The following is a 25,418-nucleotide window of genomic DNA, read 5'->3' as shown; positions in this document are numbered from 1 at the left end:
TCATCGTGGAGTGGGGTTAGGACCGAGTGCTGCATTGAAGCCTGCGTGGTGGCTGCTGCCCTGCAGAAGATGTCAAGGCATCATGAGGACATGTCCTGTGTGATGTCGTGGGATGGGCTGTCATGATTGGGTTGCAGGAGCTGGCCACATCTTCCCAAGAATGCGTCCAGTTCGTGATGTGCTGGCATCAGCTGCCCACGAAGGGGATGGCTTTGGCAGTACATGAGGATGCGGTTACGTACTTAACCTGCGTAGAGTTGTGATCCCGCTGCCGGAGGAATGTCGCCCAAAGGGTGTCTTGTGGGACACCGAGAAGGTAGACATGTTGAAGTGTCTGTGTCGCTCACATTGGGGGTATTTGGTTTATGCGAACATGCCCTTTGGCCACTTTGTTTCCTTGTGTGGGAATGTGCAAAGCAAAAGTGTTTCTCCGAGAGGGCATGATGCGGCCAGCCCTTGTGGCATGCAGGAGTTTTGGATAGCTAGTGGTTTATCTGGAGCAGTCCGTTGGCGGAGCAGAGATGCGTTCAGTGTTCTGATGTCAGGTGCGCTGCCGTGGACAGCCACTGTGCCCTTTGAAGCTTGCAGGTCCCCTCGCGAAGCAGAGTTCTTCCATTGGAAATCGGTCTGTGGTCCTCGGGGAGAGTGCCTTTGATCTCTGGGAGGTTCTCGGTAGTGTCACTCTGTCAGTGAAGAAGTGCCAGGATGCATGGGGTATGGTCAATGTCATCAAAGCAGTCGTGTTTGCGGTCTGCCATCCCTGGTATACAGTGACCCCGTGTTTGAATGACGTCTGTGGCTTCCAGTACGTTCGACTTACCCAGTGGGCAGGAGGAGGGCACGTAGGACAACACTGTCAAGAATTTGAGTGTTTCCTCCGGGTTCAGGGCCGCCAAACCTGGTGGCTGGATGCTGGCAACACGTGCCTGGGAAGCTAGCCTAGTTTCCGCAGTGGGGTTTGAACGTGGGTCTTGGTTACTGAAGCCCACCACTTCCTGTGGTGGGCATTCCCATGGGTCCTCGCAAAGTGATTTGGCATAGTTGGCAACAATTGGCAGTTGGGCCGAATTTCGTTAGCCCCTTGAGAGGTGCCGGGCTGCATCTTGCCTGTAGCCAGGCGCAGGTCGGCCCGCCCATAGGAGGTTTCTTTGGTCCTAAAAATGATGGGAGTGGCCCCAAGTGCACATTTCATATTCTACTAGGTTGCAGGATTTCTGGGTCCATCTATATGTTACACCCACGGTCGGAAAGCAGGTCTCGTCAGGTGTTTTTGTGTTGGTCAGAAGGCTTGGCTGTGGAAGAGTGGAAGTCCGTGGCCTATTTCAAAACCCCCTGGGTTTCAAAGTTCACATTCAGTCTGTTGAAGCTTGAAGAGGTCTTTCTCCATTCAGTGGAGGGGTGCAAATCCAGGGCGCTGTGTATAATCTCTGCCTTTTATGGTTCGAGGTCTCAGGAGAGGGCCACAGCGACATACAGAGAGCAAGATGCGGATTCAGAGGCACAGAAAGATGCCCACAAGCGCGTCGTCGTGTGCAATAACAGTCACACACGCGCACATGCGTGAAAACAAAAATTAACCCTCTCACGTACCGGCCAACGTACACGCCTTACTTCCTGCAGTCGTGCTGTCAGACAAACATTGAGTTCTCTGTAAAGGTAGACGTCCTTGGTAGGTAGGGTTCGAGCTCTAGCCGAGGTAAAAATTCTCATGAATCATGATCTCTGAGTACACCTGTACAATTCTGAAGCCTGCCTGATTTATGTCCAGTTCTCAGGTGCAGCTGCTGGACGAGGCTGGCCGTCAGCAAAGAAAAGAAGACCTACGTGTTAGCTGATGACTGCAGGTGCCAAGGAAAAGTGGAAAAATGACGCGGGGGCATGTTGCTATGCATGGCTCTGGCTAACTCAGGAAGGTAGGCTTTCACCCACCCTAAGATGTGCCATTGGAAATGAGGTGTACCTCAGACAGTCCCAGTGGCTGCAAGAGTGGATTGACTGTTGCTCTTTCTGAGTGGCCTGAGGGCTGTGGATTCCCCAGGGTTTTGGAGTACTCCGAGGTCATCTCTCCTCTTCAGACCCCCACGGCATGCCCGGTTGTGTTCTGCAGCGTCCCAGCCTGTGCTTGGATCGATGATGACACCCTTGTATGCATTCCTTGGAAAATCTGAACAAAATGAGTGAGAACACTCTACCGTCTCCTCATCGAATCTGAGGTCCAGCACGTTTCGTCTCTCGGGGGTAGGGGAGAGTGAGGAGTGAGGGCCAGCGTCCCCTTCTGACCTGCATGCAAACACACACCAGGGTTCCAGAATTCGAGGTGCTCCTATCTGGGTGTCCACTGTGTCTGCCCATAAGCTGGGTCATCTACGCATATTAGGTCCCTGCTGAAAGACCGTTGAGGGCATGCGAAGGGGAAGGCTCTCCTGCTGGTCTTCAGAGTCAGAGTGCGTGCTGGTGTAGGCCCAGTAAGCTTGCAGATTGGAAAGGTGTGCTTTGGCCAGGATCACATTTGTGCATGCAGCTTCGGGGGCTATTTCTGGAAGCCAAAATGTGGAAACGTCCCTGCTTGGAGCCTGGATCCTCAGGCCAGGCCTGTGTCCCTCCTTGTCATTTGTTTAGGTGTGTAGAAGTTCTTTAGTGCCCGGTGGGGATGGAGCAGTGGGTGGGTGTGGGCTGGGGTTGGTCTTCAACGGAAGGGAGCTGATGGATTAGGGCTGGGTATTGCCCATGTCGGCTACTCCACTGCAGTATCCTGACAGAGTTTTGGCACTAAGTGGGTCATCGTGGAGTGGGGTTAGGACCGAGTGCTGCATTGAAGCCTGCGTGGTGGCTGTTGGCCTGCAGAAGATGGCAAGGCATCATGAGGACATGTCCGGTGTGATGTCGTGGGATGGGCTGTCATGATTGTGTTGCAGGAGCTGGCCACGTCTTCCCAAGAATGCGTCCTGTTCGTGATGTGCTGGCATCAGCTGCCCACGAAGGGGATGGCTTTGGCAGTACATGAGGATGCGGTTACGTACTTAACCTGCATAGAGTTGTGATCCGGTTGCCGGAGGAATGTCGCCCAAAAGGTGTATTGCGGGACGCCAAGAAGTTAGACATGTTGAAGCGTCTGTGCCACTCACATTGTGGGTATTTGGGTTATGCGAACATGCCCTTTGGCCACTTTGTTTCCTTGTTTGGGAATGTGCAAAGCGAAAGTGTTTCTCCGAGAGGGCTTTATGCGGCCAGCCCTTGTGGCACGCAGGAGTTTTGGATAGCTAGTGGTTTATCTGGAGCAGTCCGTTGGCGGAGCCGAGATGCGTTCAGTGTTCTGATTCCAGGTGCGCTGCCGTGGACAGCCACTGTGCCCTTTGAAGCTTGCAGTTCCCCTCACGAAGCAGAGTTCTTCCATTGGAAATCGGTCTGTGGTCCTCGGGAGAGGGCCTTTGATCTCTGGGAGGTTCTCGGTAGTGTCACTCTGTCAGTGAAGAAGTGCCAAGATGCATGGGGTATGGTCAGTGTCATCAAAGCAGTCACGTTTGCGGTCTGCCATCCCTGGTATACAGTGACCCCGTGTTTGAATGATGTCTGTGGCTTCCAGTAGGTTCGACTTACCCGCTGGGCAGGAGGAGGGCACGTAGGACAACACTGTCAAGAATTTGAGTGTTTCCTCCGGGTTCAGGGCCGCCAAAACTGGTGGCTGGATGCTGGCAACACGTGCCTGGGAAGCTAGCCTAGTTTCCGCAGTGGGGTTTGAACGTGGGTCTTGGTTACTGAAGCCCACCACTTCCTGTGGTGGGCATTCCCATGGGTCCTCGCAAAGTGATTTGGCATAGTTGGCATCAATTGGCAGTTGGGCCGAATTACGTTAGCCCCTTGAGAGCTGCCGGGCTGCATCTTGTGTGTTGCCAGTCGCAGGTCGGCCCGCCCATAGGAGGTTTCCTTGGTCCTAAAAATGATGGGAGTGGCCCCAAGTGCACATTACATATTCTACTAGGTTGCAGGATTTCTGGGTCCATCTATATGTTACACCCACGGTAGGAAAACAGGTCTCGTCAGGTGTTTGTGCGTTGGTCAGAAGGCTTGGTTGTGGAAGAGTGGAAGTCCGTGGCCTATTTCAAAACCCCTGGGTTTCAAAGTTCACATTCAGTCTGTTGAAGCTTGAAGAGGTCTTTCTCCATTCAGTTGGGGGTTCCAAATCCAGGACGCTGTGTATAAACTCTGGCTTTTATGGTTCGAGGTCTCAGGAGAGGGCCACAGGGACACACAGAGAGTAAGATGCAGTTTCAGAGGCACACGAAGATGCCCACAAGCGCGTCCTCGTGTGCAGTAACAGTCACACACGCGCACATGCGTGAGAACAAAAATATACCCTCTCACGTACCGGCCAACGTGCATGCCTTATTTCCTGCAGTCGTGCTGTCAGACAAACATTGAGTTCTCTGTAAAGGTAGACGTCCTTGGGAGGCAGGGTCCGAGCTCAAGCCCAGGTAAAAATTCTCATGAATCATGATCTCTGAGTACACCGGTCCAATTCTGAAGCCTGCCTGATTTATGTCCAGTTCTCAGGTGCAGCTGCTGGACGAGGCTGGCCGTCGGCAAAGACAAGAAGACCTACGCGTTGGCTGATGACTACAGGTGCTAAGGAAAAGTGGAAAAATGACGCGGGGGCATGTTGCTACACGTGGCTCTGGCTAACTCAGGAAGGTAGGCTTTCACCCACCCTAAGATGTGCCATTGGATATGAGGTTTTCCTCAGACGGTCCCAGTGGCTGCAAGAGTGGATTGACTGTTGCTCTTTCTGAGTGGCCTGAGGGCTGTGGATTCCCCAGGGTTTTGGAGTACTCCGATGTCATCTCTCCTCTTCAGACCCCCACGGCATGCCCGGTTGTGTTCTGCAGCATCCCAGCCTGTGCTTGGATCGATGATGACACCCTTGTATGCATTCCTTGGAAAATCTGAACAAAATGAGTGAGAACACTCTACCGTCTCCTCATCGAATCTGAGGTCCAGCACGTTTCGTCTCTCGGGGGTAGGGGAGAGTGAGGAGTGAGGGCCAGCGTCCCCTTCTGACCTGCATGCAAACACACACCAGGGTTCCAGAATTCGAGGTGCTCCTATCTGGGGGTCCACTGTGTCTGCCCATAAGCTGGGTCATCTACGCATATTAGGTCCCTGCTGAAAGACCGTTGAGTGCATGCTATGGGGAAGGCTCTCCTGCTGGTCTTCAGAGTCGGAGTGCGTGCTCGTGTAGGCCCAGTAAGCTTGCAGCTTGGAAAGGTGTGCTTTGGCCAGGATCACATTTGTGCATGCAGCTTCGGGGGCTATTTCTGGAAGCCAAAATATGGAAGCGTCCCTGGTTGGAGCCTGGAGCCTCAGGCCATGCCTGTGTCCCTCCTTGTCATTTGTTTTCGCGTGTAGAAGTTCTTTAGTGCCCGGTGGGGATGGAGCAGTTGGTGGGTGTGGGATGGGGTTGGTCTTCAACGGAAGGGAGCTGATGGATTAGGGCTAGGTATTGCCCATGTCGGCTACTCCACTGCAGATCCCGACAGAGTTTTGGCACTAAGTGGGTCATCGTGGAGTGGGGTTAGGACCGAGTGCTGCATTGAAGCCTGCGTGGTGGCTGCTGGCCTGCAGAAGATGGCAAGGCATCATGCGGACATGTCCTGCGTGATGTCGTGGGATGGGCTGTCATGATTGGGTTGCAGGAGCTGGCCACGTCTTCCCAAGAATGTGTCCTCTTCGTGATGTGCTGGCATGAGCTGCCCACGCAGGGGATGGCTTTGGCAGTACATGAGGATGCGGTTACGTACTTAACCTGCGTAGAGTTGTGATCCAGTTGCCGGAGGAATGTCGCCCAAAGGGTGTCTTGCGGGATGCCACTAAGTTAGACATGTTGAAGCGTCTGTGCCGCTCACCTTGGGGGTATTTGGGTTATGCGAAAATACCCTTTGGCCACTTTGTTTCCTTGTTTGGGAATGTGCAAAGCGAAAGCGTTTCTCCGAGAGGGCAGATGAGGCCAGCCCTTGTGGCACGCAGGAGTTTTGGATAGCTAGTGGTTTATCTGGAGCAGTCCGTTGGCGGAGCAGAGATGCGTTCAGTGTTCTGATGCCAGGTGCACTGCCGTGGACAGCCACTGTGCCCTTTGAAGCTTGCAGGTCCCCTCGCGAAGCAGAGTTCTTCCATTGGAAATCGGTCTGTGGTCCTCGGGGAGAGTGCCTTTGATCTCTGGGAGGTTCTCGGTAGTGTCACTCTGTCAGTGAAGAAGTGCCAGGATGCATGGAGTATGGTCAGTGTCATCAAAGCAGTCGTGTTTGCGGTCTGCCATCCCTGGTATACAGTGACCCCGAGTTTAAATGATGTCTGTGGCTTACAGTAGGTTCGACTTACCCAGTGGGCAGGAGGAGGGCACGTAGGACAACACTGTCAAGAATTAAGGTGTTTCCTCCAGGTTCAGGGCCGCCAAACTTGGTGGCTGGATGCTGGCAACACGTGCCTGTGAAGCTAGCCTAGTTTCCGCAGTGGGGTTTGAACGTGGGTCTTGGTTACTGAAGCCCACCACTTCCTGTGGTGGGCATTCCCATGGGTCCTCGCAAAGTGATTTGGCATAGTTGACAACAATTGGCAGTTGGGCCGAATTTCGTTAGCCCCTTGAGAGGTGCCGGGCTGCATCTTGCCTGTAGCCAGTCGCAGGTCGGCCCGCCCATAGGAGGTTTCCTTGGTCCTAAAAATGATGGGAGTGGCCCCAAGTGCACATTATATATTATACTAGGTTGCAGGATTTCTGGGTCCATCTATATGTTACACCCACAGTCGGAAAGCAGTTCTCGTCAGGTGTTTGTGAGTTGGTCAGAAGGCTTGGTTGTGGAAGAGTGGAAGTCTGTGGCCTATTTCAAAACCCCCTGGGTTTCAAAGTTCACATTCAGTCTGTTGAAGCTTGAAGAGGTCTTTCTCCATTCATTGGGGGGGTGCAAATCCAGGGCGCTGTGTATAATCTCTGGCTTTTATGGTTCGAGGTCTCAGGAGAGGGCCACAGGGACACACAGAGAGCAAGATGCGGATTCAGAGGCACACAAAGACGCCCAGAAGCGCCTCGTCGTGTGCAGTAACAGTCACACATGCGCACATGCGTGAAAACAAAAATATACCCTCTCACGTACCAGCCAACGTACACGCCTTACTTCCTGCAGTCGTGCTGTCAGACAAACATTGAGTTCTCTGTAAAGGTAGACGTCCTTGGTAGGTAGGGTTCGAGCTCTAGCCGAGGTAAAAATTCTCATGAATCATGATCTCTGAGTACACCTGTACAATTCTGAAGCCTGCCTGATTTATGTCCAGTTCTCAGGTGCAGCTGCTGGACGAGGCTGGCCGTCAGCAAAGAAAAGAAGACCTACGCGTTGGCTGATGACTGCAGGTGCTAAGGAAAAGTGGAAAAATGACGCGGGGGCATGTTGCTACGTATGGATCTGGCTAACTCAGGAAGGTAGGCTTTCACCCACCCTAAGATGTGCCATTGGATATGAGGTGTTCCTCAGACAGTCCCAGTGGCTGCAAGAGTGGATTGACTGTTGCTCTTTCTGAGTGGCCTGAGGGCTGTGGATTCCCCAGGATTTTGGAGTACTCCGAGGTCATCTCTCCTCTTCAGATCCCCACGGCATGCCCGGTTGTGTTCTGCAGCGTCCCAGCCTGTGCTTAGATCGATGATGACACCCTTGTATGCATTCCTTGGAAAATCTGAACAAAATGAGTGAGAACACTCTACCGTCTCCTCATCGAATCTGAGGTCCAGCACGTTTCGTCTCTCGGGGGTAGGGGAGAGTGAGGAGTGAGGGCCAGCGTCCCCTTCTGACCTGCATGCAAACACACACCAGGGTTCCAGAATTCGAGGTGCTCCTATCTGGGGGTCCACTGTGTCTGCCCATAAGCTGGGTCATCTACGCGTATTAGGTCCCTGCTGAAAGACCGTTGAGGGCATGCGAGGGGGAAGGCTCTCCTGCTGGTCGTCAGAGTCGGAGTGCGTGCTGGTGCAGGCCCAGGAAGCTTGCAGCTTGGAAAGGTGTGCTTTGGCCAGGATCACATTTGTGCATGCAGTTTCGGGGGCTATTTCTGGAAGCCAACATGAGGAAGCGTCCCTGGTTGGAGCCTGGAGCCTCAGGCCAGGCCTGTGTCCCTCCTAGTCATTTGTTTTGGCGTGTAGAAGTTCTTTAGTGCCCGGTGGGGATGGAGCAGTGGGTGGGTGTGGGCTGGGGTTGGTCTTCAACGGAAGGGAGCTGATGGATTAGGGCTAGGTATTGCCCATGTCGGCTACTCCACTGCAGATCCCGACAGAGTTTTGGCACTAAGTGGGTCATCGTGGAGTGGGGTTAGGACCGACTGCTGCATTGAAGCCTGCGTGGTGGCTGCTGGCCTGCAGAAGATGGCAAGGCATCATGAGGAAATGTCGTGTGTGATGTCGTGGGATGGGATGTCATGATTGGGTTGTAGGAGCTGGCCAGGTCTTCCCAAGAATGCGTCCTGTTCGTGATGTGCTGACATCAGCTGCCCACGAAGGGGATGGCTTTGGCAGTACATGAGGATGTGGTTACGTACTTAACCTGCGTAGAGTTGTGATCCCGTTGCCGGAGGTATGTCGCCCAAAGGGTGTCTTGCGGGATGCCGAGAAGTTAGACATGTTGAAGCGTCTGTGCCGCTCACCTTGGGGGTATTTGGGTTATGCGAACATGCCCTCTGGCCGCTTTGTTTCCTTGTTTGGGAATGTGCAAAGCGAAAGTGTTTCTCCGAGAGGGCATGATGCGGCCAGCCCTTGTGGCACGCAGGAGTTTTGGATAGCTAGTGGTTTATCTGGAGCAGTCCGTTGGCGGAGCAGAGATGCGTTCAGTGTTCTGATGCCAGGTGCGCTGCCGTGGACAGCCACTGTGCCCTTTGAAGCTTGCAGGTCCCCTCGCGAAGCAGAGTTCTTCCATTGGAAATCGGTCTGTGGTCCTCGGGGAGAGTGCCTTTGATCTCTGGGAGGTTCTCGGTAGTGTCATTCTGTCAGTGAAGAAGTGCCAGGATGCATGGGGTATGGTCAGTGTCATCAAAGCAGTCATGTTTGCGGTCTGCCATCCCTGGTATACAGTGACCCCGTGTTTGAATGATGTCTGTGGCTTCCAGTAGGTTCGACTTACCCGCTGGGCCGGAGGAGGGCACGTAGGACAACACTGTCAAGAATTTGAGTGTTTCCTCCGGGTTCAGGGCCGCCAAACCTGGTGGCTGGATGCTGGCAACACGTGCCTGGGAAGCTAGCCTAGTTTCCGCAGTGGGGTTTGAACGTGGGTCTTGGTTACTGAAGCCCACCACTTCCTGTGGTGGGCATTCCCATGGGTCCTCGCAAAGTGATTTGGCATAGTTGGCAACAATTGGCAGTTGGGCCGAATTATGTTAGCCCCTTGAGAGCTGCCGGGCTGCAGCTTGTGTGTTGCCAGTCGCAGGTCGGCCCGCCCATAGGAGGTTTCCTTGGTCCTAAAAATGATGGGAGTGGCCCCAAGTGCACATTACATATTCTACTAGGTTGCAGGATTTCTGGGTTCATCTGTATGTTACACCCACGGTCGGAAAGCAGGTCTCGTCAGGTGTTTGTGCGTTGTTCAGAAGGCTTGGTCGTGGAAGAGTGGAAGTCCGTGGCCTATTTCAAAACCCCCTGGGTTTCAAAGTTCACATTCAGTCTGTTGAAGCTTGAAGAGGTCTTTCTCCATTCAGTTGGGGGTTCCAAATCCAGGACGCTGTGTATAAACTCTGGCTTTTATGGTTCGAGCTCTCAGGAGAGGGCCACAGGGACACACAGAGAGCAAGATGCGGATTCAGAGGCACACGAAGACGCCCACAAGCGCGTCCTCGTGTGCAGTAACAGTCACACACGCACACATGCGTGAAAAAAAAATATACCCTCTCACGTACCGGCCAACGTACACGCCATATTTCCTGCAGTCGTGCTGTCAGACAATCATTGAGTTCTCTGTAAAGGTAGACGTCCTTGGGAGACAGGGTCCGAGCTCAAGCCCAGGTAAAAATTCTCATGTATCATGATCTCTGAGTACACCGGTCCAATTCTGAAGCCTGCCTGATTTATGTCCAGTTCTCAGGTGCAGCTGCTAGACGAGGCTGGCCGTCGGCAAAGACAAGAAGACCTACGTGTTGGCTGATGACTGCAGGTGCTAAGGAAAAGTGGAAACATGACGCGGGGGCATGTTGCTACGCGTGGCTCTGGCTAACTCAGGAAGGTAGGCTTTCACCCACCCTAAGATGTGCCATTGGATATGAGGTTTTCCTCAGACGGTCCCAGTGGCTGCAAGAGTGGATTGACTGTTGCTCTTTCTGAGTGGCCTGAGGGCTGTGGATTCCCCAGGATTTTGGAGTACTCCGAGGTCATCTCTCCTCTTCAGTCCCCCACGGCATGCCCGATTGTGTTCTGCAGCGTCCCAGCCTGTGCTTGGATCGATGATGACACCCTTGTATGCATTCCTTGGAAAATCTGAACAAAATGAGTGAGAACACTCTACCGTCTCCTCATCGAATCTGAGGTCCAGCACGTTTCGTCTCTCGGGGGTAGGGGAGAGTGAGGAGTGAGGGCCAGCGACCCCTTCTGACCTGCATGCAAACACACACCAGGGTTCCAGAATTCGAGGTGCTCCTATCTGGGGGTCCACTGTGTCTGCCCATAAGCTGGGTCATCTACGCATATTAGGTCCCTGCTGAAAGACCGTTGAGGGCATGCGAGGGGGAAGGCTCTCCTGCTGGTCTTCAGAGTCGGAGTGTGTGCTGGTGTAGGCCCAGTAAGCTTGCAGCTTGGAAAGGTGTGCTTTGGCCAGGATCACGTTTGTGCATGCAGCTTTGTGGGCTAATTCTGGAAGCCAAAATGAGGAAGTGTCCCTGGTTGGAGCCTGGAGCCTCAGGCCAGGCCTGTGTCCCTCCCTGTCATTTATTTTGGTGCATTGAAATTTTTAATGCCCGGGGGGGATGGAGCAGTGGGTGGGTGTGGGCTGGGGTTGGTCTTCAACGGAAGGGAGCTGATGGATTAGGGCTAGGTATTGCCCATGTCGGCTACTCCACTGCAGATCCCGGCAGTGTTTTGACACTAAGTGGGTCATCGTGGAGTGGGGTTAGTACCGAGTGCTGCATTGAAGGCTGCGTGCTGGCTGCTGGCCTTCAGAAAATGGCAAGGCATCATGAGGACATGTCCTGTGTGACGTCGTGGGATGGGCTGTCATGAGTGGGTTGCAGGAGCAGGCCACGTCTTCCCAAGAATGCGTCCTGTTCATGATGTGCTGGCATTAGCTGCCCACGAAGGGGATGGCTTTGGCAGTACGTGAGGATGCGGTTACATACTTAACCTGCGTAGAGTTGTGATCCCGTTGCCGGAGGATTGTCGTCCAATGGGTGTCTTGCGGGACGCCGAGAAGTTAGACATGTTGAAGCGTCTGTGCCGCTCACCTTGGGGGTATTTGGGTTATGCGAACATGCCCTTTGGCCACTTTGTTTCCTTGTTTGGGAATGTGCAAAGCGAAAGCGTTTCTCCGAGAGGGCCTGATGAGGCCAGCCCTTGTGGCACGCAGGAGTTTTGGATGGTTAGTGGTTTATCTGGAGCAGTCCGTTGGCGGAGCAGAGATGCGTTCAGTGTTCTGATGCCAGGTGCGCTGACGTGGACAGCCACTGTGCCCTTTGAAGCTTGCAGGTCCCCTCGCGAAGCAGAGTTCTTCCATTGGAAATTGGTTTGTGGTCCTCGGGGAGAGTGCCTTTGATCTCTGTGAGGTTCTCGGTAGTGTCACTCTGTCAGTGAAGAAGTGCCAGGATGCATGGGGTATGGTCAGTGTCATCAAAGCAGTCGTGTTTGCAGTCTGCCATCCCTGGTATACAGTGACCCCGTGTTTGAATGATGTCTGTGGCTTCCAGTAGGTTCGACTTACCCGGTTGGCAGCAGGAGGGCACGTAGGACAACACTGTCAAGAATTTGAGTGTTTCCTCCGGGTTCAGGGCCGCCAAACCTGGTGGCTGGATGCTGGCAAAACGTGCCTGGGAAGCTAGGCTAGTTTGCGCAGTAGGGTTTGAACGTGGGTCTTGGTTACTGAAGCCCACCACTTCCTGTGGTGGGCATTCCCATGGGTCCTCGCAAAGTGATTTGGCATAGTTGGCAACAATTGGAAGTTGGGCCGAATTTCGTTAGCCCCTTGAGATGTGCCGGGGTGCATCTTGCCTGTAGCCAGTCGCAGGTCGGCCCGCCCATAGGAGGTGTCCTTGGTCCTAAAAATGATGGGAGTGGCCTCAAGTGCACATTACATATTCTACTAGGTTGCAGGATTTCTGGGTCCATCTATATGTTACACCCACTGTTGGAAAGCAGGTCTCTTCAGGTGTTTGTGCATTGGTCAGAAGGCTTGGTTTTGGAAGAGTGGAAGTCCGTGGCCTATTTCAAACCCCCCTGGGTTTCAAAGTTCACATTCAGTCTGTTGAAGCTTGAAGAGGTCTTTCTCCATTCAGTGGGTGGGGTCCAAATCCAGGACGCTGTGTATAAACTATGGCTTTTATGGTTCGAGGTCTCAGGAGAGGGCCACAGGGACACACAGAGAGCAAGGTGCGGATTCAGAGGCACACAAAGACGCCCACAAGCGCGTCTTCGTGTGCAGTAACCGTCACACACACGCACATGCGTGAAAACAAAAATATACCCTCTCACGTACCAGCCAAGGTACACACCTTACTTCCTGCAGTCGTGCTGTCAGACAAACATTGAGTTCTCTGTAAAGGTAGACGTCCTTGGGAGGCAGGGTTCGAGCTCAAGCCCAGGAAAAAATTCTCATGAATCATGATCTCTGAGTACACCGGTCCAATTCTGAAGCCTGCCTGATTTATGTCCAGTTCTCAGGTGCAGCTGCTGGACGAGGCTGGCCGTCGGCAAAGACAAGAAGACCTACGCGTTGGCTGATGACTGCAGTTCCTAAGGAAATGTGGAAACATGACGCGGGGTATTGTTGCTACGCGTGGCTCTGGCTAACTCAGGAAGGTAGGCTTTCACCCACCTTAAGATGTGTCATTGGATAAGAGGGTTTCCTCAGAAGGTCCCAGTGGCTGCAAGAGTTGATTAACTGTTGCTCTTTCTGAGTGGCCTGAGGGCTGTGGATTCCCCAGGGTTTTGGAGTACTCCGAGGTCATCTCTCCTCTTCAGACCCCCACGGCATGCCCAGTTGTGTTGTGCAGCATCCCAGCCTGTGGTGGGATCGATGATGACCCCCTTGTATGCATTCCTTGGAAAATCTGAACAAAATGAGTGAGAACACTCTACCGTCTCCTCATCGAATCTGAGGTCCAGCACGTTTCGTCTCTCGGGGGTAGGGGAGAGTGAGGAGTGAGGGCCACCTTCACCTTCTGACCTGCATGCAAACACACACCAGGGTTCCAGAATTCGAGGTGCTGCTATCTGGGGGTCCACTGTGTCTGCCCATAAGCGGGGTCATCTACGCATATTAGGTCCCTGCTGAAAGACCGTTGAGGGCATGCGAGGGGGAAGGCTCTCCTGCTGGTCGTCAGAGTCGGAGTGCGTGCTGGTGCAGGCCCAGTAAGCTTGCAGCTTGGAAAGGTGTGCTTTGGCCAGGATCACATTTGTGCATGCAGCTTTGGGGGCTATTTCTGGAAGCCAACATGACGAAGCGTCCCTGGTTGGAGCCTGGAGCCTCAGGCCAGGCCTGTGTCCCTCCTAGTCATTTGTTTTGGCGTGTTGAAGTTCTTTAGTGCCCGGTGGGGATGGAGCAGTGGTTGGGTGTGGGCTGGAGTTGGTCTTCAACTGAAGGGAGCTGATGGATTAGGGCTAGGTATTGCCCATGTCGGCTACTCCACTGCAGATCCCGACAGAGTTTTGGCACTAAGTGGGTCATCGTGGAGTGGGGTTAGGACCGAGTGCTGCATTGAAGCCTGCGTGGTGGCTGCTGTCCTGCAGAAGATGGCAAGGCATCATGAGGACATGTCGTGTGTGATGTCGTGGGATGGGATGTCATGATTGGTTTGCAGGAGCTGGCCACGTCTTCCCAAGAATGCGTCCTGTTCGTGATGTGCTGGCATCAGCTGCCCACGAAGAGGATGGCTTTGGCAGTACGTGAGGATGCGGTTACATACTTAACCTGCGTAGAGTTGTGATCCCATTGCCGGAGGATTGTCGTCCAAAGGGTGTCTTGCGGGACGCCGAGAAGTTAGACATGTTGAAGCGTCTGTGCCGCTCACCTTGGGGGTATTTGGGTTATGCGAACATGCCCTTTGGCCACTTTGTTTCCTTGTTTGGAAATGTGCAAAGCGAAAGTGTTTCTCCGAGAGGGCATGATGCGGCCAGCCCTTGTGGCACGCAGGAGTTTTGGATAGCTAGTGGTTTATCTGGAGCAGTCCGTTGGCGGAGCAGAGATGCGTTCAGTGTTCTGATTCCAGGTGCGCTGCCGTGGACAGCCACTGTGCCCTTTGAAGCTTTCAGGTCCCCTCGTGAAGCAGAGTTCTTCCATTGGAAATCGGTCTGTGGTCCTCGGGGAGAGTGCCTTTGATCTCTGGGAGGTTCTCGGTAGTGTCACTCTGTCAGTGAAGAAGTGCCAGGATGCATGGGGTATGGTCAGTGTCATCAAAGCAGTCATGTTTGCAGTCTGCCATCCCTCGTATACAGTGACCCCGTGTTTGAATGATGTCTGTGGCTTCCAGTAGGTTCGACTTACCCGCTGGGCAGGAGGAGGGCACGTAGGACAACACTGTCAAGAATTTGAGTGTTTCCTCCGGGTTCAGGGCCGCCAAACCTGGTGGCTGGATGCTGGCAACACGTGCCTGGGAAGCTAGCCTATTTTCCGCAGTGGGGTTTGAACGTGTGTCTTGGTTACTGAAGCCCACCACTTCCTGTGGTGGGCATTCCCATGGGTCCTCGCAAAGTGATTTGGCATAGTTGGCAACAATTGGCAGTTGGGCCGAATTACGTTAGCCCCTTGAGAGCTGCCGGGCTGCATCTTGTGTGTTGCCAGTCGCAGGTCTGCCCGCCCATAGGAGGTTTCCTTGGTCCTAAAAATGATGGGAGTGGCCCCAAGTGCACATTACATATTCTACTAGGTTGCAGGATTTCTGGGTCCATCTATATGTTACACGCACGGTAGGAAAGCAGGTCTTGTCAGGTGTTTGTGCGTTGGTCAGAAGGCTTGGTTGTGGAAGAGTGGAAGTCCGTGGCCTATTGCAAAACCCCCTGGGTTTCAAAGTTCACATTCAGTCTGTTGAAGCTTGAAGAGGTCTTTCTCCATTCAGTTGGGGGGTCCAAATCCAGGACGCTGTGTATAAACTCTGGCTTTTATGGTTCGTGGTATCAGGAGAGGGCCACAGGGACACACAGAGAGTAAGATGCAGATTCAGAGGCACACGAAGATGCCCACAAGCGCGTCCTCATGTGCAGTAACAGTCACACACGCGCACATGCGTGAAAACAAAAATATACCCTCTCACGTACTGGCCAACGTGCATGCCTTATTTCCCGCAGTCGTGCTGTCAGACAAACATTGAGTTCTCTGTAAAGGTAGACGTCCTTGGGATTCAGGGTCCGAGCTCAAGCCCAGGTAAAAATTCTCATGAATCATGATCTCTGAGTACACCGGTCCAATTCTGAAGCCTGCCTGATTTATGTCCAGTTCTCAGGTGCAGCTGCTGGACGAGGCTGGCCGTCGGCAAAGACAAGAAGACCTACGCGTTGGCTGATGACTGCAGGTGCTAAGGAAAAGTGGAAAAATGACGCGGGGGCATGTTGCTATGCGTGGCTGTGGCTAACTCAGGAAGGTAGGCTTTCACCCACCCTAAGATGTGCCATTGGATATGAGGTTTTCCTCAGATGGTCTCAGTGGCTGCAAGAGGGGATTGACTGTTGCTCTTTCTGAGTGGCCTGAGGGCTGTGGATTCCCCAGGGTTTTGGTGTACTCCGAGGTCATCTCTCCTCTTCAGACCCCCACGGCATGCCCGGTTGTGTTCTGCAGCGTCCCAGCCTGTGCTTGGATCGATGATGACACCCTTGTATGCATTCCTTGGAAAATCTGAACAAAATGAGTGAGAACACTCTACCGTCTCCTCATCGAATCTGAGGTCCAGCACGTTTCGTCTCTCGGGGGTAGGGGAGAGTGAGGAGTGAGGGCCAGCGTCCCCTTCTGAACTGCGTGCAAACACACACCAGGGTTCCAGAATTCGAGGTGCTCCTATCTGGGGGTCCACTGTGTCTGCCCATAAGCTGGGTCATCTACGCATATTAGGTCCCTGCTGAAAGACCGTTGAGGGCATGCGAGGGGGAAGGCTCTCCTGCTGGTCTTCAGAGTCGGAGTGCGTGCTGGTGTAGGCCCAGTAAGCTTGCAGCTTGGAAAGGTGTGCTTTGTCCAGGATCACGTTTGTGCATGCAGCTTCGGGGGCTATTTCTGGAAGCCAAAATGAGGAAGCGTCCCTGGTTGGAGCCTGGAGCCTCAGGCAAGGCCTGTGGCCCTCCCTGTCATTTGTTTTGGTGCATTGAAATTCTTTAATGCCCGGTGGGGATGGAGCAGTGGGTGGGTGTGGGCTGGGCTTGGTCTTCAATGGAAGGGAGCTGATGGATTAGGGCTAGGTATTGCCCATGTCAGCTACTCCACTGCAGATCCCGACAGTGCTTTGACACTAAGTGGGTCATCGTGGAGTGGGGTTAGTACCGAGTGCTGCATTGAAGCTTGCGTGGTGGCTGCTGGCCTGCAGAAGATGGCAAGGCATCATGAGGACATGTCCTGTGTGACGTCGTGGGATGGCCTGTCAGGATTGGGTTGCAGGAGCTGGCCAAGTCTTCCCAAGAATGCGTCCTGTTCGTGATGTGCTGGCATCAGCTGCCCACGAAGGGGATGGCTTTGGCAGTACGTGAGGATGCGGTTACATACTTAACCTGCGTAGAGTTGTGATCCCATTGCCAGTGGATTGTCATCCAAAAGGTGTCTTGCGGGACGCCGAGAAGTTAGACATGTTGAAGCGTCTGTGCCATTCACCTTGGGGGTATTTGGGTTATGCGAACATGCCCTTAGGCCACTTTGTTTCCTTGTTTGGGAATGTGCAAAGCGAAAGTGTTTCTCCGAGAGGGCATGATGCGGACAGCCCTTGTGGCACGCAGGAGTTTTGGATAGCTAGTGGTTTATCTGGAGCAGTCCGTTGGCGGAGCAGAGATGCATTCAGTGTTCCGATGCCAGGTGCGCTGCCGTGGACAGCCACTGTGCCCTTTGAAGCTTGCAGGTCCCCTCGCGAAGCAGAGTTCTTCCATTGGAAATCGGTCTGTTGTCCTCGGGGAGAGTGCCTTTGATCTCTGGGAAATTCTCGGTAGTGTCACTCTGTCAGTGAAGAAGTGCCAGGATGCATGGGGTATGGTCAGTGTCATCAAGGCAGTCGTGTTTGCGGTCTGCCATCCCTGGTATACAGTGACCCCGTGTTTGAATGATGTCTGTGGCTTCCAGTAGGTTCGACTTACCCGGTGGGCAGGAGGAGGGCACGTAGGACAACACTGTCAAGAATTTGAGTGTTTCCTCCGGGTTCAGGGCCGCCAAACCTGGTGGCTGGATGCTGGCAACACGTGCCTGGGAAGCTAGCCTAGTTTCCGCAGTGGGGTTTGAACGTGGGTCTTGGTTACTGAAGCCCACCACTTCCTGTGGTGGGCATTTCCATGGGTCCTCGCAAAGTGATTTGGCATAGTTGGCAACAATTGGCAGTTGGGCCGAATTTCATTACCCCCTTGAGAGGTTCCGGACTGCATCTTGCCTGTAGCCAGTCGCAGGTCGGCCAGCCCATAGGAGGGTTCTTTGGTTCTAAAAATGATGGGAGTGGCCCCAAGTGCACATTACATATTCTACTACGTTGCAGGATTTCTGGGTCCATCTATATGTTACACCCACGGTAGGAAAGCAGGTCTTGTCAGGTGTTTTTTCGTTGGTCAGAAGGATTGGCTGTGGAAGAGTGGAAGTCCGTGGCCTATTTCAAACCCCCTGGGTTTCAAAGTTCATATTCAGTCTGTTGAAGCTTGAAGAGGTCTTTCTCCATTCAGTGGGGGGGGGGTCCAAATCCAGGACGCTGTGTATAAACTCTGGCTTTTATGGTTCGAGGTCTCAGGAGAGGGCCACAGGGACACACAGAGAGCATGATGCGGATTCAGAGGCACACAAAGAAGCCCACAAGCGCGTCCTCGTGTGCAGTAACAGTCACACACGCGCACATGCGTGAAAACAAAAATATACCCTCTCACGTACCGGCCAACGTACACGCCTTATTTCCTGCAGTCGTGCTGTCAGACAAACATTGAGTTTTCTGTAAAGGTAGACGTCCTTGGGAGGCAGGGTCCGAGCTCAAGCCCAGGTAAAAATTCTCATGACTCATGATCTCTGAGTACACCGGTCCAATTCTGAAGCCTGCCTGATTTATGTCCAGTTCTCAGGTGCAGCTGCTAGACGAGGCTGGCCGTCGGCAAAGACAAGAAGACCTACGTGTTGGCTGATGACTGCAGGTGCTAAGGAAAAGTGGAAACATGACACGGGGGCATGTTGCTACGCGTGGCTCTGGCTAACTCAGGAAGGTAGGCTTTCACCCACCCTAAGATGTGCCATTGGATATGAGGTTTTCCTCAGACGGTCCCAGTGGCTGCAAGAGTGGATTGACTGTTGCTCTTTCTGAGTGGCCTGAGGGCTGTGGATTCCCCAGGGTTTTGGTGTACTCCGAGGTCATCTCTCCTCTTCAGACCCCCATGGCATGCCCGGTTGTGTTCTGCAGCGTCCCAGCCTGTGCTTGGATCGATGATGACACCCTTGTATGCATTCCTTGGAAAATCTGAACAAAATGAGTGAGAACACTCTACCGTCTCCTCATCGAATCTGAGGTCCAGCACGTTTCGTCTCTCGGGGGTAGGGGAGAGTGAGGAGTGAGGGCCAGCGTCCCCTTCTGACCTGCATGCAAACACACACCAGGGTTCCAGAATTCGAGGTGCTCCTATCTGGGGGTCCACTGTGTCTGCCCATAAGCTGGGTCATGTACGCATATTAGGTCCCTGCTGAAAGACCGTTGAGGGCATGCGAGGGGGAAGGCTCTCCTGCTGGTCTTCAGTGTCGGAGTGTGTGCTGGTGTAGGCCCAGTAAGCTTGCAGCTTGGAAAGGTGTGCTTTGGCCAGGATCACGTTTGTGCATGCTGCTTCGGGGGATAATTCTGGAAGCCAAAATGAGGAAGTGTCCCTGGTTGGAGCCTGGAGCCCCAGGGCAGGCCTGTGTCCCTCCCTGTCATTTATTTTGGTGCATTGAAATTCTTTAATGCCCGGTGGGGATGGAGCAGTGGGTGGGTGTGGGCTGGGGTTGGTCTTCAACGGAAGGGAGCTGATGGATTAGGGCTAGGTATTGCCCATGTCGGCTACTCCACTGCAGATCCCGACAGAGTTTTGGCACTAAGTGGGTCATCGTGGAGTGGGGTTAGTACCGAGTGCTGCATTGAAGGCTGCGTGCTGGCTGCTGGCCTTCAGAAGATGGCAAGGCATCATGAGGACATGTCCTGTGTGACGTCGTGGGATGGGCTGTCATGATTGGGTTGCAGGAGTTGGCCACGTCTTCCCAAGAATGCGTCCTGTTCATGATGTGCTGGCATCAGCTGCCCACGAAGGGGATGGCTTTGGCAGTACGTGAGGATGCGGTTACATACTTAACCTGCGTAGAGTTGTGATCCCATTGCCGGAGGAATGTCGCCCAAAGGGTGTCTTGCGGGACGCCGAGAAGTTAGACATGTTGAAGCGTCTGTGCCGCTCAACTTGGGGGTATTTGGGTTATGCGAACATGCCCTTTGGCCACTTTGTTTCCTTGTTTGGGAATGTGCAAAGCGAAAGCGTTTCTCCGAGAGGGCCTGATGCGGCCAGCCCTTGTGGCACGCAGGAGTTTTGGATAGCTAGTGGTTTATCTGGAGCAGTCCGTTGGCGGAGCACAGATGCGTTCAGTGTTCCGATGCCAGGTGCGCTGACGTGGACAGCCACTGTGCCCTTTGAAGCTTGCAGGTCCCCTCGCGAAGCAGAGTTCTTCCATTGGAAATCGGTCTGTGGTCCTCGGGGAGAGTGCCTTTGATCTCTGGGAGGTTCTCGGTAGTGTCACTCTCTCAGTGAAGAAGTGCCAGGAGGCATGGGGTATGATCAGTGTCATCAAAGCAGTCGTGTTTGCAGTCTGCCATCCCTGGTATACAGTGACCCCGTGTTTGAATGATGTCTGTGGCTTCCAGTAGGTTCGATTTACCCGGTGGGCAGCAGGAGGGCACGTAGGACAACACTGTCAAGAATTTGAGTGTTTCCTCCGGGTTCGGGGCCGCCAAACCTGGTGGCTGGATGCTGGCAAAACGTGCCTGGGAAGCTAGCCTAGTTTGCGCAGTGGGGTTTGAACGTGGGTCTTGGTTACTGAAGCCCACCACTTCCTGTGGTGGGCATTCCCATGGGTCCTCGCAAAGTGATTTGGCATAGTTGGCAACAATTGGCAGTTGGGCCGAATTTCGTTAGCCCCTTGAGAGGTGCCGGGCTGCATCTTGCCTGTAGCCAGTCGCAGGTCGGCCCGCCCATAGGAGGTTTCCTTGGTCCTAAAAATGATGGGAGTGGCCTCAAGTGCACATTACATATTCTACTAGGTTGCAGGATTTCTGGGTCCATCTATATGTTACACCCACTGTTGGAAAGCAGGTCTCTTCAGGTGTTTGTGCATTGGTCAGAAGGCTTGGTTGTGGAAGAGTGGAAGTCCGTGGCCTATTTCAAAACCCCCTGGGTTTCAAAGTTCACATTCATTCTGTTGAAGCTTGAAGAGGTCTTTCTCCATTCAGTGGGGGGGGGGTCCAAATCCAGGACGCTGTGTATAAACTCTGGCTTTTATGGTTCGAGGTCTCAGGAGAGGGCCACAGGGACACACAGAGAGCAAGTTGCGGATTCAGTGGCACACAAAGACGCCCACAATCGCGTCCTCGTGTGCAGTAACAGTCACACACGCGCACATGCGTGAAAACAAAAATATACCCTCTCACGTACCAGCCAAGGTACACACCTTACTTCCTGCAGTCGTGCTGTCATACAAACATTGAGTTCTCTGTAAAGGTAGACGTCCTTGGGAGGCAGGGTTCGAGCTCAAGCCCAGGTAAAAATTCTCATGAATCATGATCTCTGAGTACACCTGTACAATTCTGAAGCCTGCCTGATTTATGTCCAGTTCTCAGGTGCAGCTGCTCGACGAGGCTGACCGTCAGCAAAGACAAGAAGACCTACGCGTTGGCTGATGACTGCAGGTGCTAAGGAAAAGTGGAAAAATGACGTGGGGGCATGTTGCTACGCATGGCTCTGGCTAACTCAGGAAGGTAGGCTTTCACCCACCCTAAGATTTGCCATTGGAAATGAGGTGTTCCTCAGACAGTCCCAGTGGCTGCAAGAGTGGATTGACTGTTGCTCTTTCTGAGTGGCCTGAGGGCTGTGGATTCCCCAGGGTTTTGGAGTACTCCGAGGTCATCTCTCCTCTTCAGAACCCCACGGCATGCCCGGTTGTGTTCTGCAGCGCCCCAGCCTGTGCTTGGATCGATGATGACACCCTTGTGTGCATTCCTTGGAAAATCTGAACAAAATGAGTGAGAACACTCTACCGTCTCCTCATCGAATCTGAGGTCCAGCACGTTTCGTCTCTCGGGGGTAGGGGAGAGTGAGGAGTGAGGGCCAGCGTCCCCTTCTGACCTGCATGCAAACACACACCAGTGTTCCAGAATTCGAGGTGCTCCTATCTGGGGGTCCACTGTGTCTGCCCATAAGCTGGGTCATCTATGCATATTAGGTCCCTGCTGAAAGACCGTAGGGCATGCGAAGGGGAAGGCTCTCCTGCTGGTCTTCAGAGTAAGAGTGCGTGCTGGTGTAGGCCCAGTAAGCTTGCATCTTTGAAAGGTGTTCTTTGGCCAGGATCACATTTGTGCATGCAGCTTCGGGGGCTATTTCTGGAAGCCAAAATGTGGAAACATCCCTGGTTGGAGCCTGGAGCCTCAGGCCAGTCCTGTGTCCCTCCTTGTCATTTGTTTTGGTGTGTAGAAGTTCTTTAGTGCCGGGTGGGGATGGAGCAGTGGGTGGGTGTGGGCTGGGGTTGGTCTTCAACGGAAGGGAGCTGATGGATTAGGGCTAGTTATTGCCCATGTCGGCTACTCCACTGCAGATCCCGAAAGAGTTTTGGCACTAAGTGGGTCATCGTGGAGTGGGGTTAGGACCGAGTGCTGCATTGAAGCCTGCGTGGTGGCTGTTGGCCTGCAGAAGATGGCAAGGCATCATGAGGACATGTCCGGTGTGATGTCGTGGGATGGGCTGTCATGATTGGGTTGCAGGAGCTTGCCACGTCTTCCCAAGAATGCGTCCTGTTCGTGATGTGCTGGCATCAGCTGCCCACGAAGGGGATGGCTTTGGCAGTACATGAGGATGCGGTTACGTACTTAACCTGCGTAGAGTTGTGATCCAGTTGCCGGAGGAATGTCGCCCAAAGGGTGTCTTGCGGGACGCCAAGAAATTAGACATGTTGAAGCTTCTGTGCCGCTCACCTTGGGGGTATTTGGGTTATGCGAACATGCCCTTTGGCCACTTTGTTTCCTTGTTTGGGAATGTGCAAAGCGAAAGTGTTTCTCCGAGAGGGCATGATGCGGCCAGCCCTTGTGGCATGCAGGAGTTTTGGATAGCTAGTGGTTTATATGGAGCAGTCCGTTGGCAGAGCACAGATGCATTCAGTGTTCTGATGCCATGTGCGCTGCCGTGGACAGCCACTGTGCCCTTTGAAGCTTGCAGGTCCCCTCGCGAAGCAGAGTTCTTCCATTGGAAATCGGTCTGTGGTCCTCGGGGAGAGTGCCTTTGATCTCTGGGAGGTTCTCGGTAGTGTCACTCTGTCAGTGAAGAAGTGCCAGGATGCATGGGGTATGGTCAGTGTCATCAAAGCAGTCGAGTTTGCGGTCTGCCATCACTGGTATACAGTGACCCCGAGTTTGAATGATGTCTGTGTCTTCCAGTAGATTCGACTTACCCGGTGGGCAGCAGGAGGGCACGTAGGACAAAACTGTCAAGAATTTGAGTGTTTCCTCCGGGTTAAGGGCCGCCAAACCTGGTGGCTGGATGCTGGCAACACGTGCCTGGGAAGCTAGCCTAGTTTCCGCAGTGGGGTTTGAACATGGGTCTTGTTTACTGAAGCCCACCACTTCCTGTGGTGGGCATTTCCATGGGTCCTCGCAAAGTGATTTGGCATAGTTGGCAACAGTTGGCAGTTGGGCAGAATTTCGTTAGCCCCTTGAGAGGTGCCGGGCTGCATCTTGCCTGTAGCCAGTCGCAGGTCGGCCAGCCCATAGGAGGATTCTTTGGTTCTAAAAATGATGGGAGTGGCCCCAAGTGCACATTACATATTCTACTAGGTTGCAGGATTTCGGGGTCCATCTATATGTTACACCCACGGTAGGAAAGCAGGTCTTGTCAGGTGTTTTTGCATTGGTCAGAAGGCTTGGCTGTGGAAGAGTGGAAGTCCGGGGCCTATTTCAAAACCCCCTGGGTTTCAAAGTTCACATTCAGTCTGTTGAAGCTTGAAGAGGTCTTTCTCCATTCAGTGGGGGGGTCCAAATCCAGGACGCTGTGTATAAACTCTGGCTTTTATGGTTCGAGGTCTCAGGAGAGGGCCACAGGGACACACAGACAGCATGATGCGGATGCAGAGGCACACAAAGAAGCCCACAAGCGCGTCCTCGTGTGCAGTAACAGTCACACACGCGCACATGCGTGAAAACAAAAATATACCCTCTCACGTACCGGCCAACGTACACGCCTTATTTCCTGCAGTCGTGCTGTCAGACAAACATTGAGTTCTCTGTAAAGGTAGACGTGCTTGGGAGGCAGGGTCCGAGCTCAAGCCCAGGTAAAAATTCTCATGAATCATGAGCTCTGAGTACACCGGTCCAATTCTGAAGCCTGCCTGATTTATGTCCAGTTCTCAGGTGCAGCTGCTGGACGAGGCTGGCCGTCGGCAAAAAAAAGTAGACCTACGCGTTGGCTGATGACTGCAGGTGCTAAGGAAAAGTGGAAACATGACGTGGGGTCATGTTGCTACGCGTGGCTCTGGCTAACTCAGGAAGGTAGGCTTTCACCCACCCTAAGATGTGCCATTGGATATGAGGTTTTCCTCAGACAGTCCCAGTGGCTGCAAGAGTGGATTGACTGTTGCTCTTTCTGAGTGGCCTGAGGGCTGTGGATTCCCCAGGGTTTTGGAGTACTCCGAGGTCATCTCTCCTCTTCAGACCCCCACGGCATGCCCGGTTGTGTTCTGCAGCGTCCCAGCCTGTGCTTGGATCGGTGATGACACCCTTGTATGCATTCCTTGGAAAATCTGAACAAAATGAGTGAGAACACTCTACCGTCTCCTCATCGAATCTGAGGTCCAGCACGTTTCATCTCTCGGGGGTAGGGGAGAGTGAGGAGTGACGGCCAGCGTCCCCTTCTGACCTGCATGCAAACACACACCAGGGTTCCAGAATTCGAGGTGCTCCTATCTGGGGGTCCACTGTGTCTGCCCATAAGCTGGGTCATCTACGCATATTAGGTCCTTGCTAAAAGACCGTTGAGGGCATGCGAGGGGGAAGGCTCTCCTGCTGGTCTTCAGAGTCGGAGTGCGTGTTCGTGTAGGCCCAGTAAGCTTGCAGCTTGGAAAGGTGTGCTTTGGCCAGGATCACATTTGTGCATGCAGCTTCGGGGGCTATTTCTGGAAGCCAAAATATGGAAGCGTCCCTGGTTGGAGCCTGGAGCCTCAGGCCAGGCCTGTGTCCCTCCTTGTCATTTGTTTTCGCGTGTAGAAGTTCTTTAGTGCCCGGTGGGGATGGAGCATTTGGTGAGTGTGGGATGGGGTTGGTCTTCAACGGAAGGGAGCTGATGGATTAGGGCTAGGTATTGCCCATGTCGGCTACTCCACTGCAGATCCCGACAGAGTTTTGGCACTAAGTGGGTCATCGTGGAGTGGGCTTAGGACTGAGTGCTGCATTGAAGCCTGCGTGGTGGCTGCTGGCCTGCAGAAGATGGCAAGGCATCATGAGGAAATGTCCTGTGTGATGTCGTGGGATGGGCTGTCATGATTGGGTTGCAGGAGCTGGCCACGTCTTCCCAAGAATGCGTCCTGTTCGTGATGTGCTGGCATCAGCTGCCCACGCAGGGGATGGCTTTGGCAGTACATGAGGATGCGGTAACGTACTTAACCTGCGTAGATTTGTGATCCGGTTGCCGGAGGAATGTCGCCCAAAGGGTGTCTTGCGGGACGCCGAGAAGTTAGACATGTTGAAGCGTCTGTGCCGCTCACCTTGGGGGTATTTGGGTTATGCGAACATGCCCTTTGGCCACTTTGTTTCCTTGTTTGGGAATGTGCAAAGCGAAAGCG

The 25,418-nt window shown here is 53.4% G+C and overlaps 9 non-coding genes across 9 annotated transcripts; all 9 read left to right on the top strand.

Annotated features, from left to right (window-relative positions):
* Positions 1-2,124: 2,124 nt before the first annotated feature.
* LOC132490026 (small nucleolar RNA SNORD116) lies at positions 2,125-2,217 on the top strand. Its single transcript, XR_009532389.1, has one exon. It is a non-coding gene; the product is annotated as a small nucleolar RNA SNORD116 (small nucleolar RNA).
* Positions 2,218-4,900: 2,683 nt separating this feature from the next.
* LOC132490025 (small nucleolar RNA SNORD116) lies at positions 4,901-4,993 on the top strand. The gene has a single exon (XR_009532388.1). It is a non-coding gene; the product is annotated as a small nucleolar RNA SNORD116 (small nucleolar RNA).
* A 2,683-nt stretch (positions 4,994-7,676) lies between these two features.
* On the top strand, positions 7,677-7,769 carry LOC132489489 (small nucleolar RNA SNORD116). Its single transcript, XR_009531899.1, has one exon. It is a non-coding gene; the product is annotated as a small nucleolar RNA SNORD116 (small nucleolar RNA).
* A 2,683-nt stretch (positions 7,770-10,452) lies between these two features.
* Positions 10,453-10,545, top strand: LOC132490024 (small nucleolar RNA SNORD116). The gene has a single exon (XR_009532387.1). It is a non-coding gene; the product is annotated as a small nucleolar RNA SNORD116 (small nucleolar RNA).
* Positions 10,546-13,229: 2,684 nt separating this feature from the next.
* On the top strand, positions 13,230-13,322 carry LOC132490068 (small nucleolar RNA SNORD116). The gene has a single exon (XR_009532431.1). It is a non-coding gene; the product is annotated as a small nucleolar RNA SNORD116 (small nucleolar RNA).
* A 2,684-nt stretch (positions 13,323-16,006) lies between these two features.
* LOC132490023 (small nucleolar RNA SNORD116) lies at positions 16,007-16,099 on the top strand. The gene has a single exon (XR_009532386.1). It is a non-coding gene; the product is annotated as a small nucleolar RNA SNORD116 (small nucleolar RNA).
* Positions 16,100-18,785: 2,686 nt separating this feature from the next.
* On the top strand, positions 18,786-18,878 carry LOC132490022 (small nucleolar RNA SNORD116). Its single transcript, XR_009532385.1, has one exon. It is a non-coding gene; the product is annotated as a small nucleolar RNA SNORD116 (small nucleolar RNA).
* Positions 18,879-21,565: 2,687 nt separating this feature from the next.
* On the top strand, positions 21,566-21,658 carry LOC132490113 (small nucleolar RNA SNORD116). The gene has a single exon (XR_009532473.1). It is a non-coding gene; the product is annotated as a small nucleolar RNA SNORD116 (small nucleolar RNA).
* Positions 21,659-24,340: 2,682 nt separating this feature from the next.
* On the top strand, positions 24,341-24,433 carry LOC132489480 (small nucleolar RNA SNORD116). Its single transcript, XR_009531890.1, has one exon. It is a non-coding gene; the product is annotated as a small nucleolar RNA SNORD116 (small nucleolar RNA).
* Positions 24,434-25,418: the final 985 nt, after the last annotated feature.

Source organism: Mesoplodon densirostris, chromosome 4 (assembly GCF_025265405.1).
Source record: "Mesoplodon densirostris isolate mMesDen1 chromosome 4, mMesDen1 primary haplotype, whole genome shotgun sequence".
Classification (NCBI taxonomy): Eukaryota; Metazoa; Chordata; class Mammalia; order Artiodactyla; family Ziphiidae; genus Mesoplodon; species Mesoplodon densirostris.
Note: the sequence above shows the minus strand (reverse complement) of the source record. Positions and strands in the feature narration are given on the sequence as shown.